The sequence below is a fragment of the Lepidochelys kempii genome, chromosome 10, assembly GCF_965140265.1.
Source record: "Lepidochelys kempii isolate rLepKem1 chromosome 10, rLepKem1.hap2, whole genome shotgun sequence".
NCBI lineage: Eukaryota > Metazoa > Chordata > Testudines > Cheloniidae > Lepidochelys > Lepidochelys kempii.
This window is the reverse complement of record NC_133265.1, coordinates 70,617,302-70,639,944: the sequence shown is the minus strand read 5'-3', so window position 1 is coordinate 70,639,944 and position 22,643 is coordinate 70,617,302. Positions and strand designations below refer to the sequence as shown.

Genomic DNA, 22,643 nt, shown 5'->3' with positions numbered 1-22,643 from the left:
AAATGCCTTCTTATTTTTAAAAAATCAAAAATGTTTTAGAATGGCCAAACTCAAAACAAAATGTTTCTTTCAACCCCAAATGTGTATGTTTTAATTTTTTTGTTTTTTTTACTTTTGGATTCACTGAAAATTTCAAAACAATTTTGTTTTCAGTTTGACCCAAAATAGTTCTGCCCCCCATCACAATTGTCTGAACTGCCAGCAAACCAGAAAATCCATTATGTGCCCAGCGCTGTTATGAAGTTGCCTGTTTTTATACTGGTTGCTGGATCCAACTCTCTTATGTTGTTCTTAGCTTAGAATGCAGATGTTTGGCAGGGGAATCATTGCTGGGGAGAATGCAGGAAGAAGTGGGTTTGAGGAGGGCATGTGAAATCTCTCCAGTTACTAACTGAGAATGCTAGCTGCTCTCAAGACAGAGAGAGAGAGAGGGATCTTGCAAGCAGGTTGTACGAATTCATTGAACATGACTTATGACACCTGCAGAGAGCACTGGAAACAGACTCCCATTGCTAAAGGAAGAGGCTGGATGGCTGACTGATTTGAGAGCTGATGCATGGCTGAACAGCTGACTGGAGACCGGATGGAGAGATGGAAAGACGGCTGGGAGAAGATATCATAAGGCAATTTTAACTGCTGGTGTCTGTCTCTGCCTGGATGACCTGGAAAACAAGCTCTCCCTGTAGCACAATGCATCTATTTTGGCTGTGGCCCGCACCTGTTTGTTCATATTGCACTGAACCCCTCTGTCTTTGGGTACATCTTCATTGCAGCTGGAGGCGAAATTTCCAGCTTGGGTAGATGTACATGTGCTAGTAGTATAGGCAGGCCAGCACAAGCAGTGGGAGGGGTTAGCTGCTCAAGTACAATCCCATCTAAGTTATTGGATGGCTCGCCCATCCCGCTGCCTGCACTGCCACAGCTACACTGCTATTTTTAGTGCACTAGCTCCATCAAAGCTAGAGCAGGTATGGCTACCCGATTTGGAAATTACACCTCAAGCTGCAGTGTAGACATACCCTTTGACTAGAGAGCTTAGATTACACACAAGTACAACGTTAATGAAGGCTAACCTTCCAGCTACTAACCAGCTAGTGAGGTTGGGTTGGAAAGGATGGGAAGGGATAGGGTTATATTGGCCGTTGTGGTAGGTTAGGGTGTGGGGCTGTGAGGTAGGGTACAAAGAAAGTAAGCTATGAAATACAGAAGCAGATGTAGATTAGGGTTCTTACTAATTGTACATCCTCTTTATTTGATTACACTTGTCAGGTTAGGAACTTCCCTTTTCACAGCTATTGCATAGGAATGGACCATCCTGAGTTTAATCTCTTTCATATAAACTAGTGTAGAATGAGACAAGAGCTTAGTTTATAATTCTCATTGAGAAGCTGATTCAGATTTCACCACCTCTCCTTTTGTTTGCAAATGGTCTGTGAGCAACCTAGTTTTCTCAGATGTATTCATTATTTCAGATGATCTGCTGAACAACTGAAATGTGTAGTTCTAAGTCTGTAGATTCTGTGCCAGCTGTTCATAGTGAGTGTTCAGAATCTGAGCTGTGTTGCGTGGTTCCAACAGGACATGCTTGGTCATATGGTTTGTTTCTGTTCCTTGATTGGATTAATGAGATTCATGGAGCCAGGTTTCCTGTGAGAACATTTGTGATCACAAATTCAAAACTCACTTCCCACAACCATTCTCCAATATATGCTTAAAATTGCCTCTTCTTGCTGATAACCTCATTCATTTATCATGAGCACAGGAATTGCCATACCAAGGGTCCATCTAGCCTAGCAGCTGGTCTAACAGTTGCCAGCCCATCTGCTTCAGAGGAAGATGCAAGAAACCCCACAGTGGACAAATATGGAATAACATGGCTTCCTAACCCCATTAGATAGTGCCTGGCTTATGCATCGAAGCATGAGGGTCTGTATCTCTACTTTTCTAATCCTGTCTAATGTAACTGAGAATGTTCTCATTAGCCACATAATTGTCTAGCAAACACAAAACAGGCCCTGACACAGTCAAAGTAAATTGGTTTAAAAATCTGAACGGACATTTTCAGATTTTGTTTTTCCTTCTGTGTTCACCCAGCTCCATGCAGGTCAATTAAATGTTACATTTCCCTTTAAAAAACATCGTTAAGAGACCATCACATGAAATATCCACAGTGTGAATCCAGGCTGACACTCTGGGCTGTAAGAGGGAAGCTTGGATTGCCCACCTCCCTCCGAGCAATGGAGAGTGGGCACTTCCGAGGGTATACACGTGGCCATTTTCCCTCACGTGCAGACGCACTGCAGCATTTTCCCAGTCAGATGTTTAACTATCCAAATCTACAAGTGAAAGAGCCTGTTAGCTTCAAGGGGCCCCCGTCCACTTCTCACAGCAGATCACAGAGCTGGGCTAATCAAGTCAGCAGTAACAAATCTAATTAACCTGCAGTATAATGTCTAATTTGTGCAAAGTCGTTGTGGTTATTCAGCTATAAACTCCATCCTGGATTCTAATTACAGTGAGTGGCACTGTGACATTCATTGTTAGCATCCTGGTTGTGTCCAGCCACCTTTTCCTCACTCCCCAGGTGCCCTCAATTTCACACAGAGGGCTTCAGTGACTACCTGCAGCTGGTGCTATCATGGCTGTTGAGATGCTATGATTGCTCCAACCTTTGAAACATACAGTAGTCACATCCTCTGATTCCATGGCTACTCTGCCATTAAAGCCAGTTCTCATGTGCTCCAGGACCCGCAATGTCAGTTTGTTGTTTCAGCCCATTCATGCAATACCTGGTGGGAGGAGCCTCTGAGGTTTTTGAATTTCCATCAGAGGTGTTGGAACTATTTCTTAAAGCTTTTTGTTTAACTTCTTTGCTCTTGCCAACACTTGGAAGCTTTTCATTCAGACTGTTCCCAGGAGTGGCCTCCCTGTGACATCCCATAGCTCAGCCCAGTTGAGAGCAAGGCTCATTATTTAAATAATTTCAAAAACTATCCTCATGAGACACATTGTTCCCCCAAGAGCCTTTAAAAATTGCAAGTCAAATCTGAATGAGCAAACTGGAAAGGAACACAACTCTGCTGAGTCAAGTGTAAAAGTAGAATTAGGCAGGCCACAAAAGAATTTGAAGAGCAACTAGCAAAAGACAAAAACTAACAGCAATTTTTTTTAAAATGCATCAGAAGCAGAAAGCCTGCCAAACAATCAGTAGGGCCACTGGATGATCAAGGTGCTGAAGCAGCAGTCAGTCAAGACAAGGCAGTTGTGGAGAAGCTAAATACATTTTCTGCATGGATCTTCACTGCCAAGGATGTGAGAAGATTCCCACACCTGACTGATTCTTTTTAGGTGGCAAATTTGAGGAACTGTCCAAGAGAGAAGTGTCAGTAGAGGAGGTTTTGGAACAAATTGATAATTTAAACAGCAATAAGTCACCCTAGAGTTCTGAAGGAACTCAAATATGAAATAGAATTACTAACTGTAGCATGTAACCTATTGTTTAAATCAGCTTCTCTATCAGATGACTGGAGGATAGCTAATGTAAAACCATTTTTTTAAAAAAATGGCTCCAGAAGTGATTTTTGCAATTGCAGGTTGATAAGCCTAACTTCAGTACGAGGCAAATTGATTGAAACTATAGTAAAGAACAGAATTTTTTGACACATAGATGAACACGATATGTTGGTGGAGAGTCAACACGTATTTTGTAAAAGGAAATCATGCCTCACCAATCTATTAGAATTCTTTGAGAGGGTCAACAAACAAGTAGACAAGGGTGATCCAGTGGATATAGTGTACTTTGACTTTCAGAAAGCCTTTGACAACGTCCTCACCAAAGACTCTTCAGCAAAATAAGCAGTCATAGGATAAGAGAGAGGATTGTCTCATGGCTCAGTAAGTGTTTAAAAGATAGGAAGCAAAGGATGGGAATAAATGGTCCATTTTCACAGTGGAGAGAGCTAAATAGCAGGGTCTCCCAAGGATCTGTAGTGGGACCAGTGCTGTGCAACATATTCACAAATATTTACAGTGGCAAAGTTTGCAGAAGATGCAAAATTACTCAAGATAGTTAAGTACAAAGCTGACTGTGAAGAGTTACAAAGAGATCTCACAAAACTGGGTGACTGGGCAACAAAATGGCAGATGAAATCCAATAAATGCAAAATAATACACATTGGAAAACATAATCCCAACTATACATAAAAAGGATGGTGTCTAAATTAGCTGTAAATTAGCAGTCAAAAAAGCTAACCGAATGTTAGGAACCATTAGGAAAGGGCTAGATAATAAAACAGAAAGTATCATAATGTCAATCTATAAATCCAGAGTACTCCCACACCTTGAATACTGCATGCAGTTCTGGTCATCCCGTCTCAAAAAAGATATATTAGAACTGGAAAAAGTACAGAGAAGGGAAACAAAAATGATTAGGGCTATGGAGCAGCTTCCATATGAGGACAGATTAAAAAGACTGGAACTGTTTATCTTGGAAAAGAGAAGATTAAGGGGGGATATGATATTTGTCTATAAAATCATGAATTGTGGAGAAAGTGAATAAGAAAGTGTTATTTACCCCTTCACATAACACTAGAACCAGGGGTCACTCAATGAAATTAATAGATGGCAGGTTTAAAACAAACAAAAGGAAGTACTTGTTTACACAATGCACAGACTACCTTTAGAACTCATTGCTAGGGGATGTTGAGAGGGCCAAAAGTATAACTGGGTTCAAAAAGAATTGCCTAAGTTCCTGGGGAATAGATCCATCAATGGTTATTAGCCAAGATGGTCAGGGACACAACCCCATGCTCTGGGTGTCCCTGAACTGTTGACTGCCAGAAGCTGGGACTGGATGACGGGATGGATTTCTCAAAATTGCCCTGTTGTGTTCATTTCCTCTGAAGCATTTGGCACCAGTCACTGTTGGAAGACAGGATACTGGGCGAGATGGAACATTTGTCTGACCTAGTATGGCCATTCTTATGTTTATCAGATGTTGTATATAGTGGCTTCTGAACTTCAGGAGTAAGCAGTGTTGATGGATGGGAAGATAGTTGTATGGTCTTATTGGAGTGATGCAGAATGAGCTACTATTGAATGTGAAAGAGTGAACTGTACAGTGTTTCCAGCTAAAACCTTCTTTCCAGGTCCTGGACCAATTGGCAACACTGCAATAGTGTAACACAAGGCCCTTCCCCTGTCGGTTGTGTTCTGGAGTGCTGAGTTCCTCTCTCTGGAGAGGGAATGATGTCTTTGGGCTAATCAGTTGGTCTTGAACCCCCAACCTCAACAGCCTCCTTTTCCCATCCCAGCCAAGTTTGGTGGATATTCTGGAGAAGAGCTGGTTGGAAAATGCTATAAAGAAACTAACAACCATTGAAACATTTTGTTTTTAATTGAAACGTTTTCAACAAAATTTTCCAACCAACTTCTACTTCAGAGTGACAGCTGCAAAGCTGGACTTCTTCTCTGGCTGCAGTAGTCCTACCATTGCTGTGTTGTACATCATCCAGACCCTTCTTTACAAGTAATGCCACAGGGGAGGAGTTGCCAAGGTGAACTGCACTGCACTGAGTCTAAAGGGAAATCCAGGGTTAATACAGGCTCCTGTTTCAATAGGATGTTTCCACCCTTCTGCAAACTAGGGTAGGTATAGGACATAACAAATGTCATGGCCATGACATTCTCAGACTGTGATTTTGGATGATGCATTGTGCCATAGGTGTGGCAGCTTTGTTCCGCATGACAGTCACTTCAAGGTAGTGGGTTCATCCTTCCTAGTTCTTGATGGAGCAATAGCCTTGACTCACATGGTGTTGGCTGCTGCATTTGTAACCCACTGTTCTGTGCATATTGTCCTGATCCTCTGAGGATGAGAGTCTTCTACAGAGGAAATGGTCCTTGAGCTCAGGCTCATGATTTTAGCTTTGCAACTCCTTAGTTCAGTCCCTGGTGGATGCCAAGATGGCAGCCATCACACTTACACCTGCCATAATCCTGCTTTGCATTTCCATGGCCTTTTGCATCCAAGGATCTCAAAGCACTTTGTTAAGATTAAGAAGTCTCAAAAAACCACTATTGCCCCCTCCCCACAACAGGTAGATTTGCAGAAAGGGAAACCTGAAATGAAGTGACTCGCCTCAAAGGTGCATAGCAAGCCAGTGGCAGAACTGAGACAGAAACCAGGAGTCCTGCTTCCTACATTTCTGTAAGCCTGGGCATAAGTAATTTGCCATAGGTGACTTGCCTCATTTCTTGTTGGGCATGACTGGGAAGGTATGGAGCGGTAGGCTAGAGACAGAGTGTCTGTACTAGCTGATATAAGTGGGAACACCCTGGTGCCATTTACAATAGACAAAATAATCCTGGAATGTAAGATGAGGTAAAGAGTATGACATGCATAGTCAGAGTATGCTGCACAGGAATTGGTTCCTGCAAAGTAACCAAGCCAATCCCGAAGCATGTCATGCAATATATAGGTAGGATGCATGTGTTATTAATGTTGGTAAAAATGTATATAAGGAAAGGTTTTTTGCTGAATAACTTTGGATGTGTTATATATCCCCGCCTCCCATGCTTGAGTCTGATCAACTCCACATAGTTTTGCTGTATGCCAAGTAAAAAAATCTGAGTGACAAGATTGGAGTCAAACTAAGTTCTTGGAGAACTGAGTGGAAGAGATCTTGGAGCAACCCCAACAGTTTCTTGCTATTGTAGTCAGCTCTTTGGGGCAGGGACTGTCTTTTCATGCTGTATTTATACAGTGCCTAGCTCAATGGCTGGGGCTATGGTGATACAAATAATAAATAATAATAGTGTATTTATCAAATGTCTTTGGGATTTTTGGAAATTGAACTTGTGTCATCAAAGGCTGTAAAAGAACCTGTTGTATCTCAGACAGATACTTTCAGCTAGAATGACCTTTCTTTCAGATCAAGAGAACAACAAAACAAGAAAGAAGTCTTCATGAGAGAGTGTGAGAGCACAGTGTGTGTGTGAGACTTTGTTATAACAGTCTGTATTGAGTTTTGGAACAAAATGGCTGCAGGGCACTGCACACAAGGAATGTACATATTAGAAATTTAAAGGAGCAGTATACAAACAGCCATAGTCATATACACAGCTAGATACAGGGGGACATTTATTTTCAAAAGGGTATCTTCTCTTTTGTAGATACAACTTGTACCTCTTACTTCAGCTGCATTTCAACGGCAAACTGGAGCACTTGTAACGCCGACAGACCCCAGTCGTTGGCGGGCAGGATCAATCTGGGACCTCTGGAGCTCAGTGCATGAGCCTCTACCGCATGAACTAAAAGCCAACTGGCTGTTAACTAAGGCTGTAGAGCAAACTCCTTAATCTCTCTCTCGCTCGCTCATATAAAGAGAAATCAAGACACCCGTTAGTTCACAGAGGGACCTGTGCTGCCTCCTTTGGCAAACCCTGGGTCTCTACCTGTAAAGTTGTGGTTTCATTAGACTCCTCCAAGTTCCCCACTACACCCCCGAGCTATGTACTCTGTGGCTTCTGAGCCTGGTTTTTTGTTTATTTTTGGTAGTTTTTTTTTAATTCAGGAAAGTTGGCTTGTTGCATTGCTGGTGGGAAGTGGGGAAAAGGAAGAGAAAGAGCTGATTTCTTTTCTTTTTTTTAAAAGGAATTAAAAAGTGGCAGTGCTAGTGAAGGGTAATTATCCCTCTGTTCCAACTAAAATACAATTAAGGCAGCTCTCCGTGAGCCCCCGGGATATTGTGGTTTACTAATTAACAAGCGGATACGCTGTGGCCCCTGTCAGGGCAATTACAGCACGAGACAGGATTCAGGAGTTCTAATTACACATCAGTCTGCGACACACGCTGCAATACAAATTAACAAGGGGCCCTGGCTGGCATTAAAGGGAGCTTACCTAGCAAGTGATTACTGCCAGCCAACAAGCAATGGGAGTCTGGGAAGGGGCATGAAGCTGACGCAGACTCTGACCCCGAGCTGAGGCAGGGAGAATACCTGGGCTCTGTTGGAGGCTGAGCTCAGAGCAGGATTTCGTTGGAGCATTTTCATCCTCATTGTTGTGATTTCCCACCCACCGTATTTGTGGGTCTGGATTTTCAAAGCCAAAATTGCTAATCAGAGCAATAAATAAGATGGGGCTAAATGCTGTGTCTCTCCCATTCGCTGTATATATACAGCACTTGTGTAGAATACATGCTGACGGCCAGTGGGATATGAGAATGATTCCTCATGTCTGGAAGGGCCTTTAGCAACTCACGTATGGTGGAGTGAAACCATGGACCAAACCACTCTAGCGACTGAAACATATAGCTGGCCTTGGCTGCAGGATGGGGTTATTTTTCTTACAAGGTATTTGTAGAGCAAGTTTTATATTTTTAAATCCCACCTGCAATGTTCAGGGAGGGGTGTGCCTGCTGGACACTCTGAAGTTGTACCTTGTAAAGTTGGTGCATCCATAGTGCTGGTGCTCTTGCCTGGGTGCTGCTACCAGCGGAAGAAATGCTGATAGACTTTCACCCTCAGTGACCTTTTTATAGTTATTTTATTGTGGCCACCTGCTGGAGGCAGTACTTCCAGAAAAGGAGTCAGATCTCCTTGGGTCAGGGAGTCTGGGAGGTTAGGTGGAGATTTTGATTCTGGTGAAAATCTGGTGAGGGTTGATGTGAACATGAAGTTCTTCAGCTGAGAGAGGAAGGACAATATTTAATGGCCCTTACCAGCAGAAGACCAGCCCCCAAGTTTTCCTGTGACAGCATTTCAGGCTGGGACAGGCATGTGGGGCTTTGATTCCTCTCTCCCTTAAGTGTGGCTGTGGAGTAATTCCATTGAAGGCATTGTGGTTATACCAGCATAAGGGAGAGGAGAATCCAGCCTGGGAGTTTTGCCATGTGATGCTTGAACAGTGCAGACAGTCCAATACAGCTCAGCGCTATGTACTTCATTACCTGGTCTCAGTACCTGGGACATAACACTGGAATGAGCATCACACACAGCCCCTGTCCATACTGCTTTTACCCATATTGGAAAAATGATTTCACACCATTAAAGTATGGCAGGTTTTGGGTCTATACCCAATATGACTACAGTGTTCGGAAACCATGTGACTAGTTACTTGGAGGAAGCCAACAGCCTGACTCTTTATATTGTTATTTAGTATTTATCTGTGTACAGTGCCAATCTGTCTGTCCACTATGGGCAGAAAACTCATGATCCAGCCCTGCCAGCAATAGCCATGCTGGAAAGCTGGTTTGAGTCATGGTTTTGGTATCATAGTGCTGGAGACCCATTTGGGAGAGGGGATTGCAGGCCCTATCCACAATCAGAATTGCACCCAGACTGACCTAAACTTTGAGGGTTTCAAAGGCAGATTAAGCAGACAGGCTCTTTCTGCTGTTGCTTCACTGAGCCTCTCGCTAAGAGGCTCAGGACATATTTCATTTAATTCAACAATAACACAAAATATATGTAACCCTCCACTCCAGCTGAGCTCCAGCAAATGAGATTTGCAAACAGCTAGCAGAGCATCCATCAGGCCTGCAAGCAGCTGGCATCCGACAAAGGAAAAGGATTCTCTGCTCTGTCCCCTGAATAAAAGAAGTTGCTACCTCCGAGGACATGTTACTCAGCTGCTGTTCAGCTCTGCAGAGAAACCCCATCAAGGCAGCAGGAAGAGGGTGGAGGAGAGGAGGAGGCTGGAAGGGCCTCGGAAGGTATTTGTCCCACAGCAATCACTGCTCCGTTCTGTTGTGGCTCCGGATGTTCTGCTTGAGCCACGTACAGGGGCCTGGAAGAGAGTGGGGCAGGACTATGCATTCTGTTGTGATGGGTTGGAATGGAAGGTCCGGTGAGTGCCACGCGGTAAAAGGATTTAACCGAGAGTGCACATTTCCCGATTGCTGAGCTTCTTCCACTCTGACAAGCATGTGTCCCACAATCTCTCAGAGCGCCCCAAACGCGCCCTCTGTCTGCAGCTGCTGGTTACTGCCCCTCTGCTCTCTCATCCTTGCAAGACAAAGAGCCCCACCGGATTCCCTTACCCAGCTGTCTGTTCCCTTGTTCTCTCTCTCCATCCCTGCCTAGACTTTTGGCCTGAGCTTGCCTCCCTTTCCAACATGAGACCAGACCCCAGCAACCTCCCCACCTATTGCTAACTCCACCTGACACCCTCCCTAGCCATTAGAGTGATCTGGTTCTATAGTCTGTCCATCTGAGAGCTAAAGGGGTGGGGATACATGGGGTCTGTGGTCAAATGACTTCCTTTGGTGCCTGTTGTGAAGCATGTGTCTAGAACAATTTGGCACAAACCTCCACAGGGGGATGGGGAAAAAAACCCATCGCAAGCAGAGCCGGGCATTTTCATCCCCGCTAGGATGCATGAATCATTCCTTGAATGAATGCGCAGCTGAACCGGGGCCTTTGCTCCAATAGGACAATTATCCCAATGTACTTCCCTCCCTCTGCATGCTGAACCCTCTCTCCTGCATTGCCCCTTTCAGCATTCCAGAGGAGACCGGGCTCAGTCATGCCCTGCTGAGCTCCATTGCTGCTCTCCCTTCCACAAGGGATGTAGTACAGGAAGATAGTGAGCTGCTGGCCTCTTGGGACCTGGGGAGTGACATGGCTGGCAGGCAAAGGCTGCATAGGGTGAGGTCGAAGAGGGGACTTTAGTGCCCTTCCCCTTGTGTGGAGTAAGGGACTCAATTGGTCTTTCATGGGACCTCAAGCTACCAGAGTTCTCTCTTGAGCTGCCACTGTGGGGGATAGCAGGGGTGTGTCTGGGGAAGGCAGCCCTAGAATAATCATTGTGGGAAATTGCATATGATGGGATAATGGAGGGATCCACCCAGTCAGCAAGAAATAATTAGCTTGCATCCACGGATTTTCTGGACCCAGTGAGTTTTGTGAGCTGGAAGCGGGGGCACTGTTTGAATGGGGATCAGATTTCAGGGGCAGGGGTGAGCAGGAGAGACTAGGAAACAAACAATTTACACTTTGCAAAATAGACACGGGAAATTGCTGCAAGTTTTGGATAGTGTGATGCTTCAGGCTGGCTCCCAGAATTCCCTTAGACTCCCTAGCAATCCTGTGAAGTCAACATGGGTTTGGAATAGGGGGTTAGTTTGTTTTTTGTTTTTAATTTAACCAAAGCAGAGCTTGGCTGTGGCTGCTGCATGTGCGCGCGCGCGCGCACACACACACACACACACACGCCTACTTGCTTCCTCTCGTCTACGGCTCAGCAACACAGTTATCCATTGGCCACCTCTGGTGCAAAGCAACAACAGTGGGGGAGGGGGGACAGCGTACATGGCCTCATTCAGAAGTCCCAGAATAAATCTCATTAACAAATGCAATTAATGGGAGCTGAGCCCCATCCCCCTACCCACCCCAGACAGAGCCATACATAAAAATAACTGTTTTTACACAGCCGGCGCAGCCTGGCTTATCGCTGCAGACAGGAAATTACAGCGCAGAGCTGCACGTTTCACTTTTAATAACTTTGGCAATAAAGCGTCTTGTCAAACGAGGCTGAGACAGTGTGATAATGAAGCTTCCGCAAGGCCCATAATTGCACACTGTTCTCCAAGGGCTGAGCCAGCAAAGTGGGGCAGTTGGGAGGGTCACCTGCTTTCCACCCCACATGGGATGCCCCAGCAGCAATAGGGCACTTCCACCCCTAATTCCTAAAACTATGTTAATCCAGCCACCCTGTCCCTCGAGGGCAAATGCAGAATTCTTCCTCCTCCTCTGTGGTGCTCGTGGTATTGTCTTCCTCTCCCCCATGTACCCAGTACCAGCACTCTGCTCCGTCTGAAATCAAATGTCTCTTGGCAACCTCTCCCCCAGCATTGCAATGCCGTGATACTCTGCAAGGTGTCATCTTCTCCCTCAGACCTGATCAGATGAGATGGCCTGTGCTTGCTCCTGGCTTTGTGGCTTCCTCCACCGTGTTCAGCACACCAGGAAGGCTGCACTCGGTGTCTGTATATCTAAGGGCAAGGAGGGATGGTGCCACAGAGAGAGAGAGGTAGTTATTGCTGTGGGTGAGTGAAAGGATGCAGTAGGATCTCTCTCTGCAGGGCATAGCCCTGTGCAGAGAGTCCGCAGCTGACCAGCATTAGCCATCTTTATGGCTGCTCTATGTGCTGCCCAATAGAGTTTCCTCTGCCTCCATCAGGAGGAACACAATCTCCCTTGCACTTGGCTCTTCCTCTGCACATGGCAACTCAATAAAAAGCTTCAGGCTGCAGCCGCAGCGGGATTATCAAGGATGTGAGGCAGTTGGACGGAGATGGGAAAAAGAGGTGGGAAGAGTGCTAGGCCCTGGCAACTACTGACCCATCAGCATACCCCTACTCCTTGCTGAGGTCATCATCAGCTAGAGATGCTTACCTAGACATAAACTGTTGGCTTCCATGGTTGATGTCTCTGTTCAGTTAATATTTACGGCTTCTTCCCACACCTGCCATTAGCTGTCTGTATACAGCAGTGACCTCTCGGCTGGACTTCTTGCCTTCCTGCTCTTGAGCTTGTGGTTGACTGACACCATGAGACAAGCTGTCAGCCTGAGTCCAGGTCCTCGCGGGCATGTGTCCACCTCACCACATACCACTGACACCTTTGCTGCCCATCTTAGCAGAGGGGCCATGGAGACTGAACTCTCCTGCCATCTGCAGAAGTGGCCCCTCCAGGTCAGGGATGGAGGCAGATGGCCCAAGGGCAATGTGGGGAGAAGGAGAGTTCTCAATATCACCTCCTGTGCTGTACCTCTCCTATGGAGTAACAGGAGAATTCAGTCTCCAGCACTCATTATAGATTCATAGGTTTTTAAGACCAGAAGGGACTCTTAGTTCATCTAGTCTGTCCTCCTGCATAACACAGGCAATGGAGCCTCCCCCAGTAATAGCTGCATCAAGCCCATAACGTATGGTTGAGCTAGAGCAGATCTTCTAGAAAGACGTCCCGTCTTTGTCCATCTGTGATTGACATTGCTGTCAATCCAGCGCTGACATTGATGGTAATAACAACAATGGGGAAACCCTCCTGTTCACCCATAAGCAACTGACTGATGACCCAGCTTCCAAGGCAGCTCCCTGAGCGGCAACCAGTCCATTTATCACAGCGGGAGTTTGAAAAGGGAATGCTTCTCTTTTAATTGCCCAGCCCTGTTCTTTGGATCACTTCTTGCTCAATAATCTTGCCTCCCTCCCACAGCTGCGTGTCCCGGCTGTTTAGCTCTACATCTCAGGGCAATCAGTGTGTGCTCAGTGCACCCAGCAGGTACGGCAGGGGCACGGGGAGAGCATGTGGTGGCTGCGTTGAAGGAAAGCGAGCATAGGGAAAGATGGAGGCTCAGGGAATGAGACTGGAGCATTTAATTAGGGAGAGAGCTAATCGTGTAGGCCTGGGCTGGAGAGGACAGGAGATGTGGCGTCTGAAGAGTCATGTAGTCAGCGAGTGGCAGAGACACTGGGGGTAGCAGGAGGGCAAAACTTACCACCCATTGTAGTTGCCACTTCATGCTGAACAGTCTGTTACCTCCAAACTAGGAATCCTTGTATCACTTCTTGGGGCTTTTATTTGTCTGGACTGGTCTTTCTGAAGAAAACTCACTCTGATGGAGTCCTCCTGCTGCTCACACTTGCCTCCAGGCTCGTTACTTAGCTTCATCTCAACTTTCCCCTCTGTTCCTCTGCTGCTGCCCCCCTGCTCCGTACTGCCCCCTTCCAATCACTGAAACCCCTCCACATCCTCTCTCTCCCTCTGTTTTCATTTGTAGCCCCTGTGGGACACAGAATGGCCTTCTTAACTATACCTGCCTGCCGATGTGATGGGTGACTGCGGGGGCTGCTGGAAGAAAGCCCCGCTCCTGGGTTCTGTAACTCTGCTGAGCCACAGTTGACTGGAAGATGCCGTGGTGCCCTACAGACCCCAGGGACATTCAGGGTCCCTACAGAAGCCCTAGTCCAGTAGGTCCAAGAAATTTGGGTAGGTCTGGAGCACAGGGCCTTCCCCAAACCCCAGGACTTCCACCTCCTCTGTGCCGCCTTCCCCTCCAAGATGTGAACTGGGCCCCTCTTCATTCTCAGACACTAAGCTAACAGGAAGCAGGGACCAGGGCATCTTTGCTGAGCTGGCTCACCCTCGTCCTAACCACCTTCCCTCCCTGCTGGCTAGTCCCAATTGCCAGGCATTGCTTTTGCAGGCTGGGAAACAAGCAGAGGTACACCATGGTTCTGGTCAACCTGCTATATGTGTTAAAACTACACACTGGGATGTTACCACCTGTTAGCTAGCATTTGGTTAAAAATCACCTCTTTTCCCAGTGAAGGCACCCCCCTACGGGCGACTGCATAAAGCTTGATTAGTTAATGTTTGTAAAATAGCTGAGATCCTTCCATGAATGTTGGTCCAAAAGGACAAAACATTGTTATTGGCATTTCACTTTAAGAATGCCTGTCTGTCCCCATGAAGTGCACTTCCCCCTTCACTCCTGGCACTGCAGACCCCTCCAGAATGACCCCTGGGATGGTGGGCTCTGGAAATGGCAAAGCTAGGTCCTGCATGTACACAAGTCTGTGACTGCCTAACACAGCGAAGGCCAGTGAGAGACGATATGTAATGGGACGATCTACAGCAGCTCTGCTTGGACTCCATAGGCAGTGCTCCAGGTTCTCGCTAATAACTTCTTTAGGAGACAAAATGAGACTCGTCCAGGCTGGGATTGAGAAATGAAGCATTTTGGAGTCACAGCAGGAACGTGCTGCTGTTGTTGGAGCCCTCTGCCCATTGCCTGGCTCCCTGGGCAGGGAGGAGGCATTGTTATCTGGCATTAGCACTCTCAGGGACTTTACCTGGAATTACTGATCCACATTCATAAACATGATCATGCTAATTGTCTGCTACAGCAGCCGCGCTCGACCGTCGCTGCCTCCTCCCTGTGCTGGGACATCGCATGTATTCATTTCCATTCTCAATCCAAATGTCAAGATGTCTTTATTCCACAGCCTACTTTGATTAAAGAGGACAGGAGGAGGCTAGAGACAGAAAGAGAGAAATGCAGGGACAGCAGCAACAGACAAGGACAATGGACTAAACTGTGACCTGGTATAAGCCAGTGCATCTCCATTGACTTCAGCTGAGTTGCACCTGCTTCCACTAGGCCTGAATTTGGCCCAGTGACAGAGCATGTCTGGAATATTGGTCTAATAACCACTGACAAACTTTCCTTTGCCTTCAAGCCCAAGAGCATTACAGACCAATATTCTGCAGAATCCAGGTGTGATGAGTCATGTACACAATGTGAATAGCTTCTGTCTAAATAGCAAGGATTATGGTGTAACAATTAAAATATTGCAGTACAGGAAATGGCTAGCGATCAACAACCAAGCCATCCAAACTCATCTAGCCTTCTAAGATCACACTTGCTTCTTTCTCACTCTGAGCCAGGCCAATTATTTGTAGTGAATTATTCATTCTACAAATTTAGCTCTTTATTCTATCCACGATCTACTCAGTTTTACAGTTTTGTTCATTATTCAAGATTGTTCAAATGCTTTACGGAAATATATCTCAGCCTCTGGGTTCTATGTAAATGATTCACCTTTGCTTCTTTGTGCTGACTGATCACTTAATTCACATGGCTTAGTCTTTTATTTCTGATTGGATCACTGAAACTTTCCCGGACCAGAGGAAGGGAAATGACAGATTTCAAGAGGGTGAGGTGAACATATCTATCCTGCACCAACTTTCACACGGACATGAGGAATCATGAACTTTCACTTTCCACAAACATGCTTGGGAACAAAGGAAGCTCACTTCTCTGAATGCGTGCTGAAAAAAGGGGGACACAAATGTCCTCAAAGTTAATGTGCAGTCAGATAAGTGCAGGTAGGCTGCTGCACTCACACAGACGACAATGAAGTCTGTAGGCATTGGGGGCCACATGCATTGGTCGAATTGCAGGATCAGGGCCGTAATCTGAACAAATGGTTTTTGCATAGTTCACCCAGCTCTAGTCTGGCTGGTGGATGCAAAGCGACAGCTGTGTGACTGCTTTCCTGTATCCTTTCTGAAACATAAAACCAGGTAAGATGTGCTCAGGGGGCAATTGCAGCTTAAAATTAGCTCTGAGCTCTTGTTAATAACGACATAATACAGGAAATGCAGAATAAAAATTGTGGTTAGTCAAATAAGCTGAATCCACTGTATTCAAATGTAAAGCAATTCTGACTTTTCTGTTTCCATGCCTGTGAGCAAGTGGACAGCTGGAATGCAGATTGTTTGGGGGCATATGACCTAAGTGTCCCCTCGCAATCTAAGCAATAAATAACAGGCTTGTAAAACTGCAAAAGGCTGTTTTCACAACTGCTTGTGCAAGGGTTTCTTTGCAATTAAAAGGAAGGGTTATAACTTTGCATGAACTTGTGCAAATTGCATGCTCTTTTAATATATAGGGTTTGCAAAACAAGACCTCTGAGCAAAGATTAAGAGAAATGGATGTGTTTGGTCTCGCAAACGCTGACTGATAAGGTCTTATAAATTCAGAAAGGGATGTGTTAGAGGAAAAGAATCCATTAGTCTTGTTAGTCCATCAGAACAGAACAACAGTGATGGGCTTAAACTGCAGTAGGGAAATTTTGGGTTACATTTTAGGAAAACCTCTATGACTGGGTGCAGTTGAGGAAGTCGGTTATGGCTGCCTGATCCTGGGGTTAGTTCTACAATCTACAATTCTGGCAATTCCCTCCCTCTGAGGAGAGCCAACCTTTTTCAGGCTGGCAATGCAAAGAGGCTGCAGGATCTGGTCCTCCAACTCTAAGACCAGTTTGGTTCTGGGAAGAAGCTGATGAGAGATGCAGTGAAATCACCAGCACTGGAAATGCTCAAGGTTAGATGCCCACCTATGGTGGACTGAATCAGGTGAGAATTAACTTAGTCCTGGCTTGGAGACCCTGCTACCTGTCTCTGCCAACCCAAAGGATTCTGAGCCTTTCTATTTGAAATAATGTCTGTGGCTATTCCACTTTCCCAACAAGTTCCTTTGAGTGAAGAGACGACCTCTTACAGAGGAGAGAGGCACTCACTAGAGCCATAGAAAGAGGGAGTCTCAGAGTCTATGGGTTTGTCATTGACTTCAATAGAGCCAGGATTTTCACCCTATGTGAACTACTGATTTACCAAGGGATTGTGCCTAATTTCTTAGTCAGGCACCACTATGTGTGTGTGCATAAACCTGAAGCGCGGCATACAAGGCAGGGGATGTCAATGCACTCGTTAACATCAACATGATCTTAACAAGAGTTTGCACCAAGTTACCAGCAGTTACCGATCATGGACGGATTCAGGGGATCATTAAATTAGGGTACGTCTACACCAGAAATTAAGGTGCTATTACAGTGCAGGTAAGCTGGCTGTCTAGCCTTGAACATTTCCAAGAGTTTGCACAGCTTTGCTGGCTGGAGAAGCCAGGATATGTATATCGCTCTGTACCTCCCAGCTGTGTGCGGGAACCAAGGAACAATAGCCCATTTCTGCTAGCTGCAGTGTACATGTAATTTCTTCCTGATGTACTTTCTACCAATCTCATTTCCAATGGCAGCTGCTGGTAACTCCGTGCAATTTTTCTCAACTGTCTTGGTGCACCTGGTATTTCTGCAGACAGAGTGTTGAAGGACGAGACTGCTGTCTCCTGCGGAAAGAATCCTCTCAGGTACATTAACTGCACTTTCCAGGCCACTGAGGAAGACATGGCAGCATTATATAAAGGTCACAAAATGCTACCAACCTGCTGGCTGCTTTTGAGCTGAAACAAAAGGAGGTGGTGGAGAGAGAAAGAGACACAGAGCAATAGTTCTCACATGATCTCAGCCCCGTAAATAGCTCTGCCATGGAAAAACTAGAGCTGGGCCTGTATTTCCCAAAATATTATTTATGGAATAAATGTGATCTGTTCTTCTGCTCACATAATATCCGTGCCCTGATGATGGTTCCCAAATGTAGTCATTATCCTAAATAAATCCACTTTTTCAAATTTATTTCCCCATACAGACTGGTCTGCAACAGTCCCCTGTGAGTGTCCAGTATGCACTATTCAGGCAGTGAGGGCTAGCTGTGATTGGCCAGGTAAGTCACATGATCCCGGGCTTGTTTCTCTCCTCTGATAGGGTGAGCCTGAAAGCACTTCCTTTGCAATTCCGCGACTAGTAAATTAAGAAATCAGTTTCTGTAGAGGTCTGTGCATGCCTTCCACGAACGCCTGCGCCAGGAAAACTCAGCTGCATTCATGGTCATGGTCATGGAAAGTGACCACAAAGGGGGCTTGAATGGAAACTCAAGGACCAAATTCTGCTCTGATTTACAACGGTGCAAACCATGAGTAACTCCACCAAAAAACAATTAGAGACTCTCACTTATCCCAGATTATCTGTATACCCCATATTGGGGTCCCTGTGCAGCCAGCTCCCCGGCATGTTTTAGGTTCTGAGGACTTCTGCAGTAGGAAAGGAAAAAAACAAGAGGGGATTTTAAATGCATAATTGACTATGGAAAAAGCTAGTGAAGCTAAGCAAAATAGCAACTGCAGTTCAGGTAATAAAAAAAAAACTGTAACAGAACTAATCCGCTGTGACGCACAGAGAAGGCTGTCTCCATAAGCCTGTGCTAACAACTCCTACTCAAGCTCTTGGCATGTGTATACCTGCACTGATTATGGTTTTTGTTTCTCTGTGTGCAAGTTCACTTTTGTTTCAATGGACATGGGCATCGTATTATGGTCCGATCACTCCCCGCTAACAATTACTTGGCAGGATAAAGCAAGGCCAGCGATTCCAAAAGAATAAAAAATTAAGAATTACCTACAGCAGTATCCCATGGGCTCACAGAATATAATAAACAAGATTAGAAATGGCTACAAAACCAAATGACCTTCCAGGGCCCTCCTAGGAAGTTATTGTGGGACTGTCATTAGGGGGGAATTAATTAGCTTAGCGGCAGGGACTGGGGGGAAATGTTTGTAATAGACGGCTGCAGATTTAGGGAAGAGGTTTAATAACTAGGAGAAATTCATAAAAGGAGAGGAACATAAAAATTAAATTACAGTTTGAAGCCAGTTTAAACCTTTTAATTTCTGAAAAGACAGAACAAGCCCTCAGGTGGTGAAGAGGGGAAAGCAGCGAGACTTAGACTTGCTCAGCCGACAAGCTTAGGGCAAAGAAGGAGGAATGAATGGCTGCAGCAATGAGACTGCAAAGGGAGGTGTGCATCATCTCCCAAAAGATATTGGTTCTTATTCCCCCCCACCCCGGGGTACTCCCACTACTGACGTCAATGGAGTGCCCCTGGCATCACGCTGGGGTAAGAGAGAGGAGAATCAGGCCCAGACAATGCAAGCCACCTTCTTTAAACAAAGAAATAAGAAGGGTCTGGATTTCTGCTCCCAGCTTCCACACCGTGGGTGGGCAGGACACTGAATTATGAAGGAGCGAGGGGAGTGGAATTCCAGCTTGTATGCTTTGCTGATTTCCGCTCCCTCTCTGCCAGGAGGGGGGATGGGCTAGGAAAAAGGCTTTTGAGTTTCCCGTGGTACGTGAGTGCGTGCAGGGCCATGATGGCCAGTCAGAGGAGGTGAATTGTCTCACAACAGAGCTGGTTCTCCTTGGGCCTGGGTCAGCTTTCCAGGTCCACTCTCTACAGAGAACTAAAGCTGAAATGAGTGGGATGTCTGACCATGCCCAGCCAGCACTAGAGATGATCAGGTGACATGCACTCGTAAGTACCGTGATCTATGGATAATTTTACTGCTACGACAAAGGTCACAGCTGGGATCTCCATGGACACTAACTGCTCTGAGCACTGCCACGGGCAATAACTTTCCCGGTATATGTCTGGGCTGTTATCAATTTAAGACCATTGGAATGTCACATTCAATAACAACATTAGACACTCACATCCGCTCCCATCTTCAGAGAGCTTCACTGCATTCCTGGCTGGGCAGAGAAAGGGTACCAGTCCCAGAGGACAGATGGGAAAACTCAGGCACAGAGGGGGGAGTGACTTACCCAAGATCATGCGGTCAATCGACGGTGCAGCTGGCCAGAGAACCCAGGAGTGTGACTCCACGTTCCCTGCTCTGACCAGCTTGCTCCTGCCTGGAGACAGAAATGGATCAAAGGAGTCCTAACTCCAGTGATCTCTCTGGCCTTCTTGACAACCTGGGCATGAGAGCCTGCCTGCTGATTGCCAGGCTTCCAGCATGTGCAATAGGCATATCAGATATGCACTTCATTCATTGGAGGTGGGCATGAGGGACAGACTCACTGTACATGACCTGTCAGAGGTCAGGGCAATTGCACCTGTATTTCCTTCTCATGGTCCAGCAAGGGCACCCACTCCAGGCTCCTCAGCCATCACCTCTCTTGGGTGGAGGCATGCTGCTCTCTCCCTCCTCACGGGGGTATTTCCAGGTTGCATTGTTCCCCAACTATACTGTGATATCCCCACAACACCTCAAAGATGGCACCAAGTGTGATTGCCATGGTTAAGCTGCTGCACAGCTCTTTCTAAGCAAGCACGTTTATTCTTAAGGTGAAAGCAGTGCAGAGAAAACAGATTAAAACAATGAAAGAACCCACCACAAGTGCTAATAAGCTTACCAGAGATCACCCCAACTCCAGCCAGGCTCTGGCTGGTGAACAGTTCTGCAAGTCCCACACAGGGGTTCTTCTGTGGTCACAAGTTCCTAACAGCTCTCACTCAGAACAGGCACCCAGTCTTACAGGGCTTCAATAGGCCAAAATCCTTTCAGCCCCTTCCTAAGGTTTACCACCACCCCTGGATCACAGGTCCTGTCCATTTGCTGGGTCAGAAAGGAGGCCCTAAATCAGTTTAAACTCAGCTTATTTATCTAAAAGTCCTTCCTTTGTCTGCTAGTCTCTAGAGAAGCCAGTCTGACCAACTATATGCAAGTCTCTCAAGCCGGGGTGGGGGAGGGAGGGTTCCTCTTGGGAAGTGTTACACCCTGAGTGAATTTGCCTAATCACGCCCCCCTGGTTTTAGTACCTGGAGGAGCCATGGTTATCCTCTCACATGGAACAACATACAATCCCTGGCTCACAATGCTACATACATTTAATTCAATAAGGTTTGTCCAGGACATTGTAGGAAATTGCCAGCTCTGTCGCAGTATGTAAAGGGGGCACTCCCGTAGCCCCTCAGGGACTGACATGGCTCGGCGAGATGTGGAATGGGTGCTCTGGGCCTGGCTGGGCTCACTCGCCCAGCCCCTGGGGGGGTGGACATTGAGTGGGTGAGGTGTGGATTGGCTGCTGTGCTCACTGGCCCCGTCCCTTATGGAAGACTAGTGATTTTGTTGTTCTATAGCTCATCTCATGACAACAAGTCACAGTCTGCCTTATGGTGCATGGCCTCCTCGTCAACACTGTGCCCCGCACTTGCTGAACTGTTGAACACTGCCTGCGCCCCTCCAGCTCCCCACTGTTGTGCTCTTTTTGGGGTACGGCAAGGTGAATGGAGTGCATTAGGGGTGTGATTCATGGATACCCTGAGGCAGCCAGATGCCTCCTCTCTGTTTCTGATCACCTCAGTTGTTGCTTTTGTGAGCATCTCAAGGGAAAGCAATGAGAGGGTGGGTCTGAAACCCATATTTACATCTGCCAGAGCAAGCAGCATCCAGCAACCCACCACTGTCACCCCAGGGAACCTGCACTCCTTCCAGGAGTCCGATCAAGGCTAGTTAGTACCTGGTCATCAGCACAGGCCAGAGGGAGAGAACCTGGAGCTCTGGGCATCAGTGATTCTGAGCAGACCTTCAGACAGTGTCTCACAGTGGGGTCTGTGTATGTGCGTCCTTGAGGGTTTGTGTGTGTACGTGTGAGAGAGAGCTTCCCAGCATTGTGTGTGAGAGATCAGGCAGCTTCCCAGGATTGTGCACATCTCCAGCTCTGTATATCTGCACACTCTGCATCTCCCCAGGCTTGCGTGTGGATCTTTGTGCACTTGCTCACTCATCCTCTCTCCTGTCTGCTGCTCCCCATCCTGCTCTCACTCCATTCCTGCCTTTCACTGATGCTCTGCTTTTCATTCACCTCCTGCTCTATTTCCCCATGTGATTTGATTGGTTAAGTGCAGGGGGCTGAAGGAAATGCCATTCACACTTTCGCCCTGCAGCAAGCCTTAAAGAAGCTGTTCTTCTCCAGAACTCAAACCACAAAAAAGTTCACTTGAGTTCTACTATCAACGCTCAGACTCACAATGTTCAAGTGGCTTCAGAATCCCCTGTGATGCACTTCAAGTGTCTCCAACGAGAAGCAAATGAACGTAACCATATCCACTTCTCCAACCCCACACAGAGCCTCTAATGATCCACACATGCTATTCACTTAGCTCCTACTTTTATCAAAGGCAGAACCTGCGGTTTTGCAGTTACTGTAGTTTTTGGAACCACAGCAACAAAATACTCCTTGGCAGTAATTTTAAGGGCAGCTCTCTCTCTCTCTCTCTCACACACACACACACACGCTTCAGGACTTCCATGTGTGTCAGAGATACAAGGTACTGTACGGTTTCAGAGTGACAGCCGTGTTAGTCTGTATTCGCAAAAAGAAAAGGAGTACTTG

The 22,643-nt window shown here is 46.3% G+C and overlaps 1 protein-coding gene across 3 annotated transcripts in view; it reads left to right on the top strand.

The window, feature by feature from the left end:
* The window catches only part of LOC140895043 (interferon-stimulated gene 20 kDa protein-like), an 88,955-nt gene that overhangs the window by 38,968 nt on the left and 27,344 nt on the right, over positions 1-22,643 (top strand). The window contains exons 4-5 of one of the 3 annotated variants that reach the window (XM_073304172.1): positions 13,787-13,995; positions 18,058-18,132. The exons of 1 other annotated variant lie outside the window; for it this stretch is intronic. The gene's annotated coding sequence lies outside the window, so the exon portion shown is untranslated. Of the gene's footprint in view, positions 1-486; positions 844-13,786; positions 13,996-18,057; positions 18,133-22,643 lie in introns of those variants that run through there. One more of the 3 variants, XR_012154051.1, reaches the window with a different exon arrangement.